Source organism: Malurus melanocephalus, unplaced genomic scaffold (assembly GCF_030028575.1).
Source record: "Malurus melanocephalus ecotype Western Australia unplaced genomic scaffold, MMel_1.1 scaffold_311, whole genome shotgun sequence".
In the NCBI taxonomy this organism is placed as follows: Eukaryota; Metazoa; Chordata; class Aves; order Passeriformes; family Maluridae; genus Malurus; species Malurus melanocephalus.
This window is the reverse complement of record NW_026623543.1, coordinates 81,805-102,494: the sequence shown is the minus strand read 5'-3', so window position 1 is coordinate 102,494 and position 20,690 is coordinate 81,805. Positions and strand designations below refer to the sequence as shown.

General features: G+C 37.6%; 1 protein-coding gene across 4 annotated transcripts in view; it reads right to left on the bottom strand.

Annotated features, from left to right (window-relative positions):
• Positions 1-20,690, bottom strand: part of PAWR (pro-apoptotic WT1 regulator) — a 67,684-nt gene that overhangs the window by 45,213 nt on the left and 1,781 nt on the right. The window lies entirely within an intron of this gene.

The following is a 20,690-nucleotide window of genomic DNA, read 5'->3' as shown; positions in this document are numbered from 1 at the left end:
ACAGGTGCAAGAATCCTGTTGGGACAAAATGACAAACTAGATTGTTCTTCAAGTCTTCCTTATTTTCTAGGAGTTTTTAACAGTAACCTCTTTGTGGGAAGAGCTGCAGTGGCAACAGAAACAAGTAAGGATAACAAACCACACCAAGGACATATTTATCCCCATCAATCTTCATGAATACATCCCACAGAAACCACCTCCAGCTGAACAGCTAACTGGGAAAAACAAGCAGGGCAATTCTGCTCTCAGACATAAGTGACTGCAGCACCCTGGCTCTTCATCAGAAGGCACAGGTAATTATCAAGAACTCCCCTAAGCAGAATACAGTTAAAATCTGAGAAGGTAACAGTCAAAAAAAAGAGAAGAAATTAAAAAGTTGTTCCACTCCTGCTTTGCTTTCAAGCACATTCCCACTCATTCCTTCCAAGAAAGGATGTTGGGACGTTTGGAGTGCTTCCCCTGAATGAGTACAACTGCTCTTATATCACTTCAATTACAGGCTCTTTTTTTTTTAAGCACAGAATATCAGTTCCTAAATTACACTTCTCCCTCCTGACCTTACCGAACTGACTGCACCACAGTATTAACTTCAATTACTATTAGTCTATCACACCTACTGAAGAAACTGTAATGCACATCTACTTTCCCTGTTAGTTTAATCAAAATTACTACATTTCTTACAATCTCTCCCTTCCTGCTAACACAAGCTATTTACAAGACAACTACAATAGACTTCTGTGATGGTTTTAGTTAAAACACTAGGAAAAAATTATCTGCTAATTACACTGACTGAAAATGAAACAAAACAGACTTATTTGGAACTGACTCCAACCTAGCTAACATCTATTGATCTAGATTTATGTACCCAAAACTGATTTTGTAATTATAATGATAATTTTATACTCAAATTCTGTGAAAACTTCTTCAGTATTCCAAGGATTCTCAGAAATCAGTATTACCAGAGACTACTTTGGACAACTGCTTTGAGAGCAAATTTTCTGGACATGATCATTTTCAAATGTTTATCCTTACTGGAGATGAACCAACTCCCTAGAAAAACCTCTTCTGACATGAATACTTACACTTGTTTCCACTGGGCAGAAAACAGAAAGATTWCATCAACATATAGTCCTAATGGCATGGGCTCATCAATGTAGCTTAGTAACAGCAATCTAACCAGAAAGACATGATAACATGATTTACATTATAACTGAATAATTGTTTTAAAGAAAAAAATTGCACATTTAAGTCAGATGAGTTCTCCAAATGAAATGTTGCACTTGGCTATGGCCAGGCTTGGAACTGAAAAGGTTCATTTAAAGTATCCAATCCTACTGTTTAAAACAACTCCCTTATTTTGTAATGTAGTGGGCTAACAGCACAGCCACTATTAGTAACTCTACCTTAAGTGAGATAGGCAAGCAAGAGGCACAAAACCCACCACGAACACCATCACAACAATTGACCATAAACCCAAGTCTAAAGCAGCTGATCCCTTGGGGATCTTCCCTGGCAGATAAATGCAGGTTCTACTGAAAGCAGGACATGTGCAATCCAATCTACAGCGGTCACAGTTCTCAGTAAGAGATTCTGCTGTACACTTGCACAGGAAAGATTTTGAAAACTACTGGTTGACATGTTTATCTGTGTGTGACGCCAAGTGTCAGAAACACTGAGCATTTATCAGACTCCGCTGGCTTTGGTACATGACTTATTTATAAACCCTTAAAAAAATAGACAAGAACTGCAATTTTTTGTTTTTCTTTTTAATCAGTCCAATGGTTTGCTTTATTTATTACAGTCCTACAGTGCTTTAATTTGTGGTTTTCTTCATATGCCACCCTCCAGTGAGCAACACTCCTGGCAAAGCTACCCAAGCTGAGATTTTAATTATTCAACAGCACAGACTAAACATTTACCTCAATTTGCCACAAAGCACATGCGTTCCTACAGTCTATTCTTAAAGACAAAATTTTCACAGAAGTATTTGTAAGGAATGCCTATTTTGAAACATGGCATTCAACTGCTTGGTGAAACTCTTTGGCAAGGATATTGTGCATTCCTAGGAGGATTTAAATTAGTTAGCCACAGAACAAAACCTGGGTTATGGATAGTAACTTGGATACAATCACACACACACACACACACACACACACACACACACACACACACACACACAAAAACAGAACATTCTCACTCCTCTTGATCTTTTTCCTTGGAAAACCACAAACATCAACATGCAAAGACCATTTTAATAAGATAACGTGAGGAGATTTTGGGGAAGCACAAAATACTGATTGCAATATAGTTTCTACACCAAGTTAAACCTGTTTGTACTTCTCAAAACTACTATGGAATGCAACTTTGTAAAATCTACAACAGTTGAAGTTTAAGCTGCTACTTTTAAACTGACATTTGAAAAGACAATTTTACATTAAGGACTAGAATTGTACATCACAAATTGAAATTCAAATCCTGATTTTTTTTAATATTATTTGAGACATGCTTGCTTAAAATAATTTCTTAGCTGTTCACTCAAATCTCACTTTTCTGTTCAGCTTATGAGTAGGGCATCAGAATAAAGACAGGCCTTAACACAAAAAAAGAAACTTACACCAGTCTCATTAAAACAAGCCTTCTCAGCATTCAGTTCCCATCTTCTAGGGAATCTTCATATACATGATAATCAGTTTCCTCAAAGGCTAAGGCTTAAATGTCATTTCTTTGTGTTGTAAATTCTAATTATTCATAGTAAATAAATTAGTGATACTCTTTTACTCCTTAAAGCAATGCAGAAGCTTGAAGTAATTGTACAACTGGCAAAAATTAGGAGTTCCCAAAAAGGGAAGTAAAACTTCATTCATCACATTCCAGTAGACTTAAAAAGGGCTCCATTAACACTAACGGGGAAAGGGCCAGTGACCTAGAACTTCACATACGGTCCAAAACTATTAATGAGGTCTGAAGACTAAGGAGTAAAGGGTATTCAAAATCCCAACTCCTGTGATGTAGCAGGAGAATGAGTAAGTTGTGCTCTAATTTACTCTGACATGCAGCACATCATGGCTGCAGAAGCAGTATGTTACAACAGACCATCTTTCAGGAGTCACATTCTTGGGAAACAGCCGATTCCTGGGGATTCTCACATGACCTTTAGTTTAAGAGCAAAATACTTCAGAAATGAAACTACATATCTTACATATAAGTCATGAAGAAAGAAAGAGTTGAGAGAGGAAGAACATGCTATGTAGCCTTATGTGAGTATACAACAATAAAATCAAATGGACTTTATCACTACTCTAACATTATCATTATTATTATTGAACATTATTGAGCTTTATCCCACCTGCAAATTTTAGATTATGGACATCACAGTTATCCACTACAGAAAGAGCCAACTTGAATATGCCCCTTCAAAAGCAGTAAAAGGAAAAGACTTTTAAGCACCTCAGTAGTAACCTCTGTTTCCAAATTGATTTTATAATCAATTTGAACYAGTATTGAAATGACTAAATTATTTTGAGCTTTCTCCAAATTGCTCAAATTTGGGCTCCACAATGCCTTCGAGCATTTTATTCAGAAACCAGCAGGTTCCACACCATTCTGGTTAAAAAAGCAAGAAGAGAGTTTATTTTTGCATTGCCCACATGTAAGTTTAATAACGGCATGACCAAAGAGTCAAATCAAAATCAAAGGATGAACCTCATTTTCAACCTAGGAACAAAGAAATATATCACCGAAAAGTACGTATTTGAGGATTCATATTGCCCATTAAGGGAAGATTTAAAAACCCAATAAATTTCACTGGTCACACAATTCAGAATTTGGCTTTCTGGATGGAAACCAAAGAAGTAAGACATTCTTGAAAACACTAAGCTAAGTGATTCACAAACAGTAGTATCATTCACCTTCCAAAACCATCTGCAAAAAAACCCACTATGTAATCCATTCTATCAATAAATATTCCTCAAAATCTTTAAAGGGAACGTTAGTGGAGTAAGTACCTTTGCATCAGCACAAAGGCAGCATACAGCTTTTATAAAAATAAGCACCATCAGATAATTAGGATACTGGGATGTATCTGAAAAGTTGTTAAGTGTTTCTACTAGTTGCAATAAACATTTAATGCTGTTTTCACATTCAAATTTAAACTATCTGTAACTGGAGAACAGATACATTTGTATGTGCATTCCATAATTCAACAAGATTATAAGCATCCCAGATGGCTCCTGTAAGCAGTAACAGAATTCTTTAAAATACTAGAAATATGAGAATATATATCTATCCAAATAAACGAAGAGTCTTTTTGTTACTAGAAATATTTCTTGTTCTGTTTGCAACTAAAATAATTCAGTTAAAAGAATGAACAACAAGCTAAAAGACATTTCCTATTTGCAACTACTGCACTGGACGTATCATTTCTGGATTCACAATGATTTCATTTTTTGAAAGAGCAGTTGAATTAATTAAGGCCCCTGAAACATCCGGAAAGAAAAGGATCTGAGAAAAATAATCTTTTACTAGATTCTGAGAAAGTTACCTAGAGAAACAGATAATCCAGTATTTGTTTCTTATTCCTGAATAAAAAAGAAACAACCCACACTATCTCTGATATGCCTCTGATGTCAGTAACTTCAGCAAGGAGAACCAACAAAAAGACACTTTTCTCAGATATGCTTCAGCTCACTGACAACAAGGACTAAGAAAACCAACAAAAATAATAAACAATGCTTTATACTCCCTTTACTCTCATTTAAACATGATTAAAGTACAAATTCAGTGTAATTTCTGAAAATACTAAGTGAAGTAAACAGCAGGAAAAGAAACTGGAGAGGGTCTCTAGAGTAAGAGAATGTGAAGAACAAGGGTTTGCTCACCCTGCTGAACTCAGGAAGCAATTTAATAGCAAACTTGAACTATCTGAAGGTTAGTTACAAAGACGACAGAGCCAGGCTGTTCACAGAAGCAGCAGATAATAAAGCAAAGGGTACAAAATGCATCAACTGGATACTAGGAATAATATTTCAGTATTACAGTAGCAGCACTGGGTCAGGCTACCCAGAGAGACAGCTGGAGAGACATCCTAAAAGGTTTTCAAACCTCAGTAAGACAAACCAAGGCTGATCTGATCCAGGGCTGCTCCAAGTAATGCTCTGAGACTTCCAAGAGCCTTCTTCAATCAACATTTATATGCATTTACAGAGCCAGCAGGGCTGCTTGATTTCTCTTTCATGCCCTGTCACCCACCTCCCCCCCAAAAGTGGATTTCCAAAGTGGAAATCCCTGAGTCCACTTGGCTTTTATTTTTCTTACATTTGGGCAACAATTGAGATCACTACTTCCCTTCTGAGATGATTCAGGCAAAATGTTCTGTGATTCAAAGCTCTGTGCAAAGCAGAATCCAGGCAGAAGTCCAAAGATGTGTCCAAAAAAAAAGTGCAGAAGCAAACAATTTGGAAAAAAAAAAGTCCACATAAACAATTATTCAGATGCATTTGAAAAGTTCTCCTAAAATATGCAAAGGAAAATATTTTAAAAGCCAAAGCTTATTGTTTGGAAACAGCCAATTCATTCTCTATTATTCATTAGGGGAATTAAGAAAGATGGACTGTTTAAAATGCACATATTTTTCTGGATAGAAGTATACTTCTTCCTGTAATATTTGCTAAAGTCACCCCAAAAAGTGAGCTGCCCTAATCAAATGTACCTTTAGTTCTTCACTGATCCAACTCTTACTCTAATACATGGCTACATGAAGAGATATACAGTAAAGTCACAACTCATATCATACACCATATGATACAGATTATATACTGAGGAAAGGTGTTCCATATGATACAGACTATATACTGAGGAAAGGTGTTCCAAGGGCACCAAATCCAGTGAAGGTCAGCTATTTGATGAAAGCAAGTAAACTTCCAGTCAATAACTATAATAAGCTGCACTGACAAATGCCACGCTAGAAATTGCTATTTTAGTATAATGAGGAACCAAAGACAAAAATAATGAATTTTTTTGACCAATTCACAGCAGCATAAAATAAAATCAGTAAAGTTTGACTTGGAAATTAAGGCTGCCTTCAAATTAAGCTCAAGTAAAAAAAAAAAAAGAGCACCCATCAGTGTATTTTAATTTTATTCCATTCTCAAAACAAACTACACTTAGTCCTTCTACCAGAATTAACACCTGAAAGTGATGTGATGACTTCCAGCACAATACTCTACCAGCAGATATAGCACAGAGATTTGTAGTGTCTAAGCTTCACAGCTTTTTCTCTTGCTATTTACTGTCAAGAGATGACAACCGAAGGACTTCTTATGAGGACTAACCAGGCAGCTGCCAAATGTTATTGACTGCTTACCCATTTCAGACAATTCCTTCTGCTTCATTACAGGCCCATTAATTATCTTGTAGCAGAAGGTACTAAAGCTTAGAATAAAAATTCACAAGTCTTCACTTAGCTCTTCAGCTCTCTTCCCCAACACTTAAGAGCAGTTGAATGGAAACTGTTCCTTCTTGTTACCTTTTGTCAAGGTTTCAGCGTTGTCACATCATGACATACCCACAAGTAAATCGCTCCAACAGAATAGCAAGTTTAAATGTAAAATGACTGTGTGGACTGAATTCCTGGAGAGTTCTTCAAATCCTGGATCAGTTGATTTCAACAGCAGACCTCTACTTGTATTTCAGCAAGAACTGAATCAACCATCATCTTCAAGTTCGACAACAGTCCCTACAAATCCAGGAATTCAATCCTACTGTGCACAAAACATTCTGACTAATAGATTAAATATTTAGAGGACAGGATTATGTTCTGAACAATAAAAAGAGCCTTCTGGAGACAAACGGCTTTTTACAAATCCACCTTCCAAGAACAGCTCCATCTTTTGAAGAGGACTTTTACTTCAAAGTAAAAAGCACTGATCTATAAACTCATTTAAATCATAAGCAGCAAATGATTTAGGCAGAAAATAAGCACATTCTTGCAAAGCTTCCCTTTGAACAGAAAAAAAATACAAAAAACTGAACACCCATGATTATACTTCCACTACTGCAGACTTTCAAAGTTGTTAAAACGTGTGACCAAATAACAAAAAAAACACCCAAGCAGCAGGCAATGTTAATTTTGTTCAAAACCAAACCATTCCACAACTAATAAAACTTGGTTTTAATTTAAAAGAAAAATACACACAACACATTTTTGCATCCCAACACCACCAGTTCTGTGATCCCTCGTAACACATTGTCTGTCCTAGGTGAAGTATATTTAAATATCCGCAAAATATCCCCCTCCCTCTTGCTACATTCCCTTCTTCCCCTCATCACTTTTTCAAGTAATACTTTGACATTACTGGCCTCACTAAACTCAATCCTGCAAATTCCTGACATTCATGTCCTCTTAATCKGAAACGTAACTTGAGGAGATGGTTAACATTTGACCTTTGCTCTACCTCAGACATACCTGGAGACACAAAAAGAAGTCCAAGGCATACAATATGCATTCACAGGCTGAAAAGATGTTTTATTTTAAAGTTCCCAGTACACAGTCTTTCAAAACAGTAATCCATTAAAACTTCAAAAGGTAATTTAATAAAAATTCCCCTGGAAGCATAGCTCTGCATAAACATTACAAACTTGTACTAAGAATGAAGACATGAAGAAATGAGTAAAAAATAAATCCCTAGAAGTATACACCCAGGAGTTATGGTGAATTTAAGAATTAAATAGCTACCACAACTAATGAAAACAATCAGTCTCATTTAATTAAATTGGATACTATGCTAGCAAATGAACATTGATAAATCATACATTGACTACAGAAGCGGACAAGGTACCTAGCAGGCTATTAAAAAAATTAGAAACAAAGTACTAAGATAAATGGAGGATTAGGCTACAAGACAAACCAGAAATAAAGTAGCCAGGTACCGTGCAAAATACCAAATCTACCTGCTTGCTCTAAATGAAGCCAAACAAAGGTTCAAATACCAGTAACTCTACTTTTTTTTCTTCTTTAAGATAAACTTTTAGAAGTGAATCTTAAAGACTATTCTAGCTTTTTATCCACCCTCCTACTTTCCTTCATTATGCAGACACACACATACAAAAAAAAAGAATAAGGACTTTCGAAAATTGCTAGCTACACTTTAAATGGGTACACTTTAAGTGGGGTTTTTCCTTGTTCTACTTTGGGAAACAGATGTGCTACAAATTAAAAACTCTCAGCTATCAATAAGGAATGTTGTATTGGTCTGACATGTTTTTACCTTAGATGAACTTGTCGGGCATATAGGCTTCATATCCTTTCACTTCCTAATTACTGAAGTATACTACTGCCAGTATCTGGCAATGCCAGAATTTTGAGGGAAGAAAGAAAAGAAAGTGTTGAAATACCAGAAATGAACATGATTGTTTAATGAGCCAGTGTTTCTGCAAGAATACAGTCCCCAATAGCTGTTATCTCCATCAGCTTCAGGCATTTTGTTCGTTATCCAGTTAAGGCATGACTGAACATGTCACTCTGAGACTGTTCTAGTTAAATAAAAACTGTGGCTACAACTGATATCAGGGAATGTCCTCTTACAGACATGATCTATGCCACTTAAAATTTTAATCAAGTTCTTAGAAATAGAAAGTGAGAAAAGAAAGTGATTTCTTTTGTTCTCAAGAAATTTTCATCTTCAGTTGCAACTGCACCTTTCAAACCAACTTCCACCAGCAGCTACTAAATCATGAAAACACTGACTAGAAAATTCTTAATTTTCTCAAGAGTGAAGTATTTCAAGGTACATATTTCCATAACAACAAGCCAAGTAAACTGCAAAACCTTTATTTTTGAACAAGCAACAGACAGCAGATATTATTTACAGTCTTCTTTGAAAGCGCTGCCCATCACAGAGAAAATATGTCCTTCCTTGTACCAGTAGGTGATTCAAAGCTAAGGCCTTTTAAATGAAACCAACTGCACTTAATTTGGTTCAAGCGTAGATGCAGAGTTGAACTCAAGAGTCTGGTGGCTATCACCAGCACAAATATCTGTGACCTATCACTGGATTCTCTAAGCTTCTTTGTCCAGACAGGCAGCTTCCCATCTCACCCAGTACTCCCTCACACACTCCGTTCAGCATACTTGGTTCCCCAAGCCAGCACCATTCCCTCTGAACTGACTTCTTACACCCCATCATCTATGAAGTTCACATAGTGCTGGCTTATACATAGTTCATAACAAGAAAAAGCTAAAAAAGTTTATACACAGCAGTTCTAAAACAGTTAAGACTTATGCAACCCTGCCTTGTTTTGCCCAGGATTCTTCAAGAAGGTTTGTCTCACTCTCTGTATTATAAAGAAATGCAAAAGGCTCTACAAACACCATCCCATAGGCAAGTGTAAGAACTGAATACAACACGCATTCAACAGAGAAAAAAATTAAAACAAAATAAAAATAAACCAATCAATAACAAAATTAAGTCACGTCTGTTTAGTGAACTGCTTTTTATTTATCACATTCATCAATTCTCTTCAGACACACCAACAAATCTCTCTCTTCCAAACTATGCCTCTAGTTAGCTATTTTCCCTTTTCATCTGATTTTTTTTAATACCAGGACATTAGTCATCTTTGTTAAAATTCTGTAACATATTACAGGATAGACATATCTTGCATTTATCCTTAAGATTAGCCTTTTTTTAAATTTACTCTGACTCCAGTAAATCCACTAAACTGCTCCTCAGCTTCTGCCTCAAGAGTAAAGAACGCAAGCATCTTTAAAGAAAGATTTTTACAAGTATATTTTAAAGGGACGGAAATACATTTTCAGATATATCATTACCATTTCTTTCTGCCAAAGTGTAGAAAAGCTATTTTTTTTTTTACTATTGCTGCTTCCAGACTAAGATCCGACACCCAGACCTCAGGCCCACATATCAGCGCACAATCTGCACTGATTTAAGAACTGTAGTTAGCAATGCAGCGGCAAGCCCACCAAACACTCTTGGAAGTGGGAGGCAACACTGGCATCCAAAGGTCTCAATCAGCTTGAACATCACCTGTATCACGTTTGCGTACCCACATTTCCCAGTATTTCCAGATGGAGCCAGGTAAGGTCAGGACGATTTATTAACCACAAGTTCAGCGGTGTACAAGCACCATCCTGGTCCTTCCACACTGATCCAAGAAGGATCTCAAAACAGAACAGCTGTCCTCAACCTAAATTAATAAGTTGTAGCACCTAAATACAAAACTATAGGGATGCTTACACACATCATTATGGAATAGATAATGAACTGATAACTTGCACAATGTAGGTAATTCAGGCTTCAGATCTCATTTTCCGGTCTCTCTGCTCTGGCCAGCAGTAAGTGATGAAAGCTTTAGAACACAAAAACATACAAACAACCTCCACATCATTCTGAATACAGAGAACACAAAAAATTATGAAAAATGAAAAAGTAGAATGGTAGCTGGGAATATGTCATGCATGCAAAAATGCATGAACATCTCCATTTCCAAATTCTTGGTTTGATTCTGAAACATTCTTGCATCTCATAAAAAATGTAATATACTATGAGAAGTGGTTTTTTGTATTGAGCTGCTAAGCAACACCGGCACCCAGCCTCTGGGTAAGTCTGACAAAAACTGATTTGACATCTGATTAGCCCCATTTTTTTTTTAAATTAAAGGAAGAAGGAAGCCCACAAATGGGATATATTAAAACATCCATTTATGTTTTAGATTGAAGAAGATTGTCAGATAAGGAGATGCTCCTTAGTTTCTGCTTCAGACTAAAAATAACTCTTTTTTTTTTTTGCTGTAGAAGTCAACTGCCTGAGGTGTGCTTATTTCACACAGGGTAATTACAATGCACATCATCTTCAAGAGGATACAAAGTATCTTTATGTGCACTCACTGTACAAGTTTTGCTAATTTTTAGTTTATTTCTATTTTCACACAGAATTACCTTTAGGGTTTCTATGTCTTTGTAGCCATTAAGAAACACTACAGACTTTGTCCTGTTTCAATTCTATTAGTAAGAGATCAAAAGAGCAGAGAAATAGGCTGAATAGGAAGTTCTTTCACAGATGTGAATGGGACCAACTAAATTCTAGCTATACCATTCAGAAGTGTCTGAATGCAGGTACCTAAATATTTGGTTGTCAAGTGCAGGACTCTAATTTTTAAGAAAGGTCAAAGTGCCTAATTCCAATATACTTCATTGGAATGCTGTATCACAGAACTCAACACAACAAACAGATGCTACTTAAACATTCAGCTGCAGAATTCCAAATCTGAAAAACTATCACATTTCTGCTATTCCTATAGTATTTACTACCTTTGTGAAAGAAATGTAACAATTTTCTAGGTTCAAACATCTTGCAAAAAATGACAAATCTGTAAGCTAATAATTTAAGCTCCACATATCTTTTACCTCTTCTCAACCTAATATAGCAGAAATTAATGTAAATTAAAATCTTTAAAAAATAATGGATACCTTCTCAATTCATCCTATCTTCACCTGATTTCCTTAAAGAATAAACACAAAGGACTGCTCTGTCTAATGTCTCTACATTCAGTTTTTAAATCTTTCAGTATTTCTCAGCATTTTACAGATGTTTATAGCTTTTTTTTAATTGAAATGACAGCGTCATACAATCATCCTTTGAAGTACCGCATTATAGCCACACACACGCAGAATCTTTCATCTTGGAGTTAGTACATTAATTTAAAGATAACTTTTTACATAAGGATCTCACAGCTTTTATAGCAAGGAAAAAATGGCATTCCTAAACATGCCTGTGTAATAGAAGTTAAACAACTCATTTAGCACTGGCCTAAACCACAAGTTTCTACAGGACCAAGCACTTCCGTGTTCCACTCCAATTCCCACATTCCAAAATACCGAGATCTTTACTCACAATAGATCTTACTCAAAACTACTCCTCAAAAGAAAACAAGCTATAAACAAATCAAGATAAGCTTTTGACTTTGTGTTCTAGAGGCACCACCAGCAGTTACCAGCTTGAGGAAAAATTACAAATCATTAAATGGTACCTGCGAAAAGATAATAGTTACTAAACCAGTACAAAGAACAGAGCAGCCATCCATGGAATCTTTGCTGGGTTCCAGGTTACAAGTGCTGAAATTGTCTTCTTACATTTTGAAGAATGTGTGTCATATAACACAAAATGAGGAGAGTTCATCAGTTAACTGAGGTATGAGATACTGCTAAGTACTGTTGTCTGACCAGAGATCAATATGACTTTTGATATCAGACTCGCTGAAAACATGAAGTCATGGCCTTATTTCAGATTGCATTTAGTCTGTAAAATTTAATAAGCCTCACTACCATGTAAAAAATACATATCTCAATCTGTGAGTAACAACCTGGGACACAGACTACAAGCACAACAGTTTTTTAAGTTTGTCAGCTAAGGCTAGTAAGGCACTGGAATGAATAGCCCAGGGTGGGCAAAGCACTGCTTAATTATCAACATTAATAATAATTCCTAGTTCAACCTGCAAAGACAAAAAAGTATGCTTATGGAAGAAATTGAGATTGCACTTCATATCACTGATTATTCTGTTCATTGCACCTTGAAAGAATTATTCAGATTAAATTTGTTCTAAGAGCAGACCAAGAGTACCTAGAGGTCTTTTGAAATAGCTGCTAGCAAAATATTGCTGGTTTAAGACTTTTTGATGCTCACTTTAATAATCTGAGTCACAGTCCCAGAATATTAATTCGCTCCAAAACTGCAATAAAGGTCATCTTTCAGAAGCCAAACAATCTTGAGGAATATACAGAGTACCTAGTGAACAGCGATTTTGACATGAGGCCAACTGATACCACACTGAGTTTCTGCAGGGAAGAAAAGGAAATAAGAATCACAGAGAGGTGTCCCAGCATATATGAGAGTTCTTAGAAATGTGGACCTCACTGTTAGCTGACTTTTTGTATGCTAACGGTTTACACAACTTTAAGAGGAGACTGAACAAGTATTTTGCACATAAATTCATTTTAATTTCTATCTATTTAGCAATCTTTATACAGTGCTTCAAGTCTTCGAGATGAAAACTGCCAAGTGCTAGAAAACTATTTCACAGGAAGCACTGGACAGCATTTCTGCAGACTTTTTCCATGGTAAGAGCAGGACACTGAACTAAGTGGCTCCTTAGTCAGACCCACTAGAATTAGTCTTATTTTACTGGTGTAAAGAGAAGAAAAATTAAGCTAAAGAGCTTTACAAAGTAATTAAATACACCTTACGTGTGTACAATGGGAAGAAACCAATCCAGATGACTGCAGATTTCAATTGAAATCCCATGTTCCTACAACACCAAACTGCATATTGCATGGAAAATAGTTCATAAAATATGTACTAGTAACTACAGTGGGCAAGTACGACATGCACAAGTTCCTATAATTCACAAAAAGAAGTAGCAGGGTCAGAAGGTACTGAGAGGAGGAACAGAAAAAGAGGGGAAATCCCAATTACTGCTTTCTTGGCTTCTGCCTACCCAACTACGGTCTCTCACACATCTCATGGATGTATGTGGTTTATAATCCATACACACAATCAGCTGTTTCTTCACTTTCTCCACATCTGAGTGCTGCACGCATTTTGCCCACCTATCCTGCTTCTGTACCTCAAATCTTACTATATCACTTATTTCTGCCAACTAAAGCCTGCTTAGGTTGTTGCTCTTCCAAAAAACAAACCCATCCTTTTTCCAATTGTCCCAGGCAGACACTAAGTACAGACCTAGGCTCTTTGCAGCAGCGCATGGCTGGAGACAACGTTTGTAAATTTGAAGGACAGGCCAAAAGAAAAGAAAGCACTCTTATCTCAAGGACAGTCATGTCCTGGTAGTGTTGCCCAAAGAAGCTGTGCAGACTTCATCCTTGGAGATTTTCAAGATCTCACTGTATTCAGTTAAAGACCTCCTGAGGTTCCTTTCAACCTTACACTTAGATTCAATGCCTACACAAAGAAAGCATCCAACACTGCCTCAGACTATGGTTCTGTCAGTCTCTCACCTACTAAAAAGCTTATGACTTGAGAGCTTCAAGACATCAGTCACTTAGATTTCAGATCAAAACAACTACTGAAATAGTGCATAAAACGCTCTGTAAAGCCCATGCCTAGCATACTATTTTCGTATTTTTCTTTGAAGGTGAGTAACAGCTGAGAGTTAAGATAGGTAATAATTGCAAATGGCACAGCATTATTTTTGTTGCTCTGAGGGGTTTTTTGGTTAGTTCATTTCTTTTTTAAGCTTACCTTTACCTAGGATGATGTTCTTGTATTTTGTACCAAACCTGGCTACATCTAAGATGATGTGGTTATTACATGGTAAGACTATACAACAGAGCTGAACTAAATATTTGCAGGCCTGGAGTAAGAGAGACCTAAATGTTCCATTCAGTCTTTCATAGCAACATGTAAGAAGATCAAATACAGTAAAATCCTGAAATAAAAGAATGAAAACCGCAACCCTGATATAATTTCCCATAACCTTGTGTGGCAAAGTAAGTCATCCACTTAGAGTCTTCCAAATGAAATTCCTTCAAATACACAACTCCAACTTTGGGGGAAAAAAAGGAGCGGAGAAGAACATACAGGAGTTTACATAAATGTAATGAATGCAAAGTAGATAAATACAGTTTTAAGAAATCAGTACAAACTTGTATGGAACTAATCAACAGTGGCCCTTCTGAAAGTCACCTGTACAAGTCAAGCTAGAGAGCTTACAAAACAATATGCCCAGAGATGCAATGAACTATGCATGAGAAGTTCATGTCAATAAATATCCTGCTTATTAACTAATATAACTGTATTTAATTTATAGTTGGGGTGGATTTATTTTTTAATTTTCCTTGTGGAAAAGCAATCTATTTACCACATGCTCTTACTAGAATACATAGAAACTACATTTTTGACACAGGATTTCTTTTTTCTTTTAAAGTAGTAAAGAAAGATCTGGCCAAACTCAGTTGCCATGAGAGAAGCAAGAATATTTAAGTTGCTAGGCTAAGATAGGCTAATAGGCTAAGATATAGGCAAGAGTTGGACTAGTTGATGCTTCTCTCACATAGGAGGTGTAGAGTTACTTATTTTGGGAAGTTTTTTGTTCTTTTTTAGCTTGGTTCTTTAGAAAGTAACACATCTGGGATATAGCAGACTCAAAGCACAGACTGCTGGAAAGTTAAGATAGTCCTACCACTGGTCACCAGAAAGAAGAGATCAAGGTCTAACCCACTGCTTCCCCTTGTGAAGAATCTGGAGACCTAAATGAGGTCTCCCCTCATCTCCTCTTCTCCAGGTTGAACAGACCAAGGGTCCTCAGCCAACCCTCATGCAGCTTCCCCTCCAGTCCCTTCACCATCTCTGTGGCTCTCCTTTAGACACAGTCCAATAGCTTAATGTCGGTTTTATATTGTGGCACCCAAAACTGCCCCCCAGCACTGGAGGTGAGGCCACCCCAGGTCACAGCAGAGCAGGACAATGCCCTCCCTTGCTCAGCTGGCGATGCTGTGCCTGATGCCCCACAGGAGAGGGCTGTCCCCCCTGTCTGCCAGGGCACTGCTGGCGCATGTGTAACTTGTCATCAACCAGGACCCCCAGGTCCCTTTCCATGGGACTGCTCTCCAGTGTTACATTCCCCAGCCAGTCTGTACATCCAGGGTTGCCCTGTCCCAGGAGCAGAATCCAGTACTTGACATTGTATTTCACAGGTCTGGTGACTCCCCAGCCCTTTTATTTGTCAAGGTGTGTCTGCCTTCATGGCTCCTCCCAACTCTGTTGCCAGAAAACTTACTTAGCATTCCTTCAAATCCTGTGTCCAAGGTTTTTATGAAGATGCTGAAGAGGACAGGGCTGAGGATGGAGCCCTGCAGAACCCCACTAGTGACAGGTCACCGGTGTAATGTATACCCATTCACCACCCTTTGCTCACAGCTGCTCACCTGTCTCATGATTATCAGCTGTGTGCTAGACATTTTGTCCAGAAGAATGCTGTGACAGACATTATCAAAAGCTTTACTGAAACCCAAGAAGATCACAACTGGCATCCATTGATCAATTGGGAAGTCACCTTGCCATAAAAGGAAATTAAGTTTGACAAGCAGGACTTGCCCCTCATGAACCCGTGCTGGCTATGACCCATGACTGCATTGCCCTTCAGGTGTTTCTCAATAACTCCCAGCATAATCCTCCCCATAATTTTACCAGAAACTGAAGTGAGACTGAGAGACCTGTGGTTACCAGAGGCATCCTACTGGCCCTTCTAGGAAATTGGTACATTTGTTAAGTCAACTGGGACCTTTTCAGATTCCCAAGACCACTCAAGAACCATCGAGAGAGCTGGAGATTCAGATGGAGAAGTAAATCCTGCACAAGACTGGGGTTCACTGGGAGTTTGTCATTCTCACAGTCACAGTTTTCCAGTTCAGGGCATTGTGACTCCAAGAGGCCACCACCAATGCTGAAGACTGAAGTGAAGAAAGCACTAAAATGTCTCTGCTCTGTCTACGTTCCAGTTTGTGAGGTGACCATAACAAGTCAATATTATTTCTATATTGCTTTTTGCTAATAAAGTATTTTAAAAAGCCCTTTTTACTGTCTCCCATAGTTCTGGCCAGCTTCAACTCTGATTAAGCTTTAGCTACACAGATTTTCTCCCCACAGAGGTGAAACAGCATCTCTATAATCCTCCCATGTCCCTGAACATTACTTCCACTGGATACTTCCTTTGTTTGCCTTAGATGCAGAAGATGTCTCACGTTTGACTTCCAACATTTTCAAATTACCTGCTCCTGCATTCTTACAATGTGGTACTTAGGTGACCAGCATTGCAGCACCTGCAAAAATATTTTCCCAAGGGACCTTACTCACCAGTTTGCTCTACATTATGTCCAGGGCTGAAGCCACTGGCACTTCAGGCTGGCACTTTTCCTCCTGTAAACAGTGGTTTTAAACTTCATTGCTAAACAGTCACTGTGGCCAAGACAGTCACAAATCACTCAACTCTATTCACAAGACTCTCTCTGTTAACAAGCATCTTTCTTAGTCAGCTCCCTTAGTGGAAGTATCAAGAAGTTAACATCCAGATGTTCTAGAAACCTTCTGGACTTGTTTGTAACAGCTGTGTGGTGCTTCCAGTTAACATCTGGCAAGTGGAGGTGCCCCATAAAACAAGGGTGGTTGATTTAGAAATGTTCCTTTGCTCCTTAAAGGATAATTCATCAGTGTTGTCATCCCAGCTGGATTGCCTATAGCAGACCTCCACAAGGACCTCTGTTTGTCCCTTAATCCTTACCTAGTGGCTCCCAACGGTGCCACTGCCAGCTCCAAGCTCCGTATGTTCCAGCCCCTCTACTACATTTGTCACCTCTTCACCTTCCCTTCCCTGCCTTACCTCACCTGGAGAGCCTGTAATTGTCAGATATAACACAGCATTAACAGGACTCATCCCACCAGCTTTCGCTTATACCAATGATGTCATATCTCTGGGACTAAGGAAACTCCTCTTGCTTATTCCTCTTGCTGTGTGCATCAGTGTAGGAACATTTCAAGCACAGTTCACTGTCACCAACATCTTGTGGGGAGGACTGAAGGACTGCATTAGCACATGGTCTGTCAAATTTTGCCGTGCAGTTCCACTGCTTATCACAAGGCAAACCTGGTTTTCTCCCAGGCTTGACAGTGATAAGCAATGGGATGAGCACACCAGGCTTGGAAGGTGCACACATAGTGATTTAGAAGTTACTGCATGGGTTCTGGGATTGAAAGTTTTCCAGACTTCTAAGTTTATAAAAATTTAGTTGACATTGTTTTTTTTTTTACCAAATAACTTCCAAAGTGTCAGAATATTAAAGTATACTCTTAAACAAAACAAAACTTAAAAAAAAAAAATAAGGATAAGCTTACCACATGCTAAAAAAAAAGGAAAGAAGAAAATATGCCCTCTGAACAGATATTGTCAAGAGACTTGGCCAAAATTAGAATTCACAAAGGTATCAACAGCAAAACAAACTGGGTATAACCAGTCTCAACACAATTCTTCTATCAGAATCAGAAAATGCTTGTATTCAACCTGCCACATCAGAAGGAAGAACCAAAAATGGAATCGTAATAAGATATGTTCACTAGACAAAGTCAGCAGGACAATGGTCTAACCTATCATGAACAGCTGTCCAGGTCAAATAAACGTATTTCAGGCTTCCGTTATAACACTACAACATCTGCATGAATGGTAAGGATATCAGTGGTCAGATGTAGGGGTTTTTTTAAGTACTTTGAACAAACACTTATTGAGACTCTTTTTTCCCCAACACATGCAAAAAGAAGCAATGTGTTTTACAATGCAACAAATGTTAGACAATGGAAAAACACTCCCTCATTAATCTGAAGACATAACATGAAGAGACTTTAATCCTCAGGTAGGGAATCACTGAGTGATGCCTAATATTGAAGGCAAACATCTAATCAAAAGAGCCCAACAGCCAGTACAGGATTCCACTCCTCTTTCTAGTTTCCAACCATTCAGAGAAGCATTTAAATTTCTTTACAATGCACCTACTAAAGGCTATGCCTGATAAATTTAGCACTTAAATTTTCTTCAAGTTTTTCCAACTGGCACACAGCAACTTTCTGTTAGTCTCTTCAGTTGAGCACACTGAACTTCTCTATTAGCAGGAACTCTCTTTCTTCACAGAAAGCACTCACTGTTCTTCTTACTTCCAAGTCTGTTGTTCAGTATGACAGCTACCAAGAACCACACATGCAAACACACAGACAAGACTCCTGACAGGGAGTGTCACTGGGGTTGCAGGAAGTTATATCCTTACTGCTGTCAATAAGACAAGAGATGAATACAGACCGGCTGAACATTCTTTGCAGAGTCCATATCCGGATCACTTATACCTTTCACTCCAGTATTTCCCACAAACAGGTCAAGAAACTCATGCATCTCAGGCCTGGTAGCCCCAGGTGTAAAATATACAGATAAGCATTCCTTACACCTTTTTAAAACACTCATCACCCTGTTATTAACAAATGAACACTTCTGAATTTAGATGACTTCCATCTGGTTAAGAAAATGTGTAAACTTTATACTGCACATATTACATGAAACACAGCTATATAATTGTCCTTCCTAAATAACCAAGATTTTGATTACACACAAACTTTTTTTTAAAGAAGTAACCATGAAAATACTTGTCATTCTCCTTGTTGGAGCTCAGAAAATAAACCAAAAAACCTCACCCAGACAGCAATACCAGCACAACCCTCAAGTGTAAACAGTTAAAGAAGTAAAGCTGCAGTTTCACCAGTGCAGCTTGTTTTGCTTGGAGCAGGACAGAATTACTATAACAATACAAAACATAACTCTCACCCTATATGTGGGTCCTCACAAAGCACTGTCAGTGAATAATGGGAGCTCTACGTTTCTTGTATAGGCACTACCACAGCTGTAAATGAGGAAAGCACTGCAAGTAAACTTAACACCTGCATCGAGTACCTACAAACTGAGGAACACATTCCAAACATAATTATAAATGGTTATATAATTTAGTACTTAAAGAAGGAAACATACATAGTAATCATAATTGCATATAATTCAGTTACCTTTTACAACCTGAAGAATTGTTATGAACTAGCGAAATCTAAATCCCACAGCACTTAATATTTAAAGCAAATCCAACTTCCAAAAAACTACTTTACAATCACTGAAAAGGAAAAACTTTGTTTCCAAAACCATCTTCAAAAGTCAATATTACTTAGATAAGCACTAGTGCTGAGAAGGTAAAAACCAGCTTTGACTTTTATCATGGTGGTTTCTTAAATACAGTGTTGCCAACTCCCAACCTGTTACAGCTTCCACTGTGGCTTATGTCCTCCACCAACTTCAATACAAAATACACTTGAGACTCAGAACTCTGTTAGAACTGGCTCTATTACCTTCATACTGAATAGGAGAGAAATTAATCATTAATGAGTAATAATCTAAGACTTTTCATGTCTGTTTCAAGATAACTGAGACAACACAAAATTTCCTTATTCTGCCACCTTTCCTATCATTAAATTCCSCAGCTGTATTGCAACAGAAATCCTACTTCTTTGGGGCAAAACCTATTTGTACATTCCATTTTGGGTGGAAAAGCTTCTAGGCACTTTCTATGTTGTAGGAGTGCATTTTTTCAACAGGCATCCATTTTCACTTCAGAGGATATTGTAGTCTCCACCACAGTGGCATGATGATCGTAAGAGGTAGATATTTAGCATAAAATGGCTAAAAACTCCATTCTTACAAAAATATTTTCTTAAAAAAAAAATTATTCTCAAAACCCACAGTTATAAAGATTCCTACTATTCCTAAAAGTAGTTCCTGAACCTTCCAAGACCACCTCGCATGAAAGTGTGTGCTATGAAATGCCTAGTACATCACAGACAAGGCAGGACGTGGCCTCAGGTGTGACGAATATTTCATCTTCTCCTGCTGCTTCAGAAACAAGGATCTTAAATATTCTAGTTACTTTAATAACCTGCAATATTAACCAAAAGAATGACAAGTTTTTTTGTACAAAAACATGGTGGTCACCATTACTAGTGCAAAACTGTAGACAGAAATCCAACTCTGCTCAAAGTTTCCTTTGGCCTTTCTTATTAAATGCAAAAAAAAAGCTAAAAATT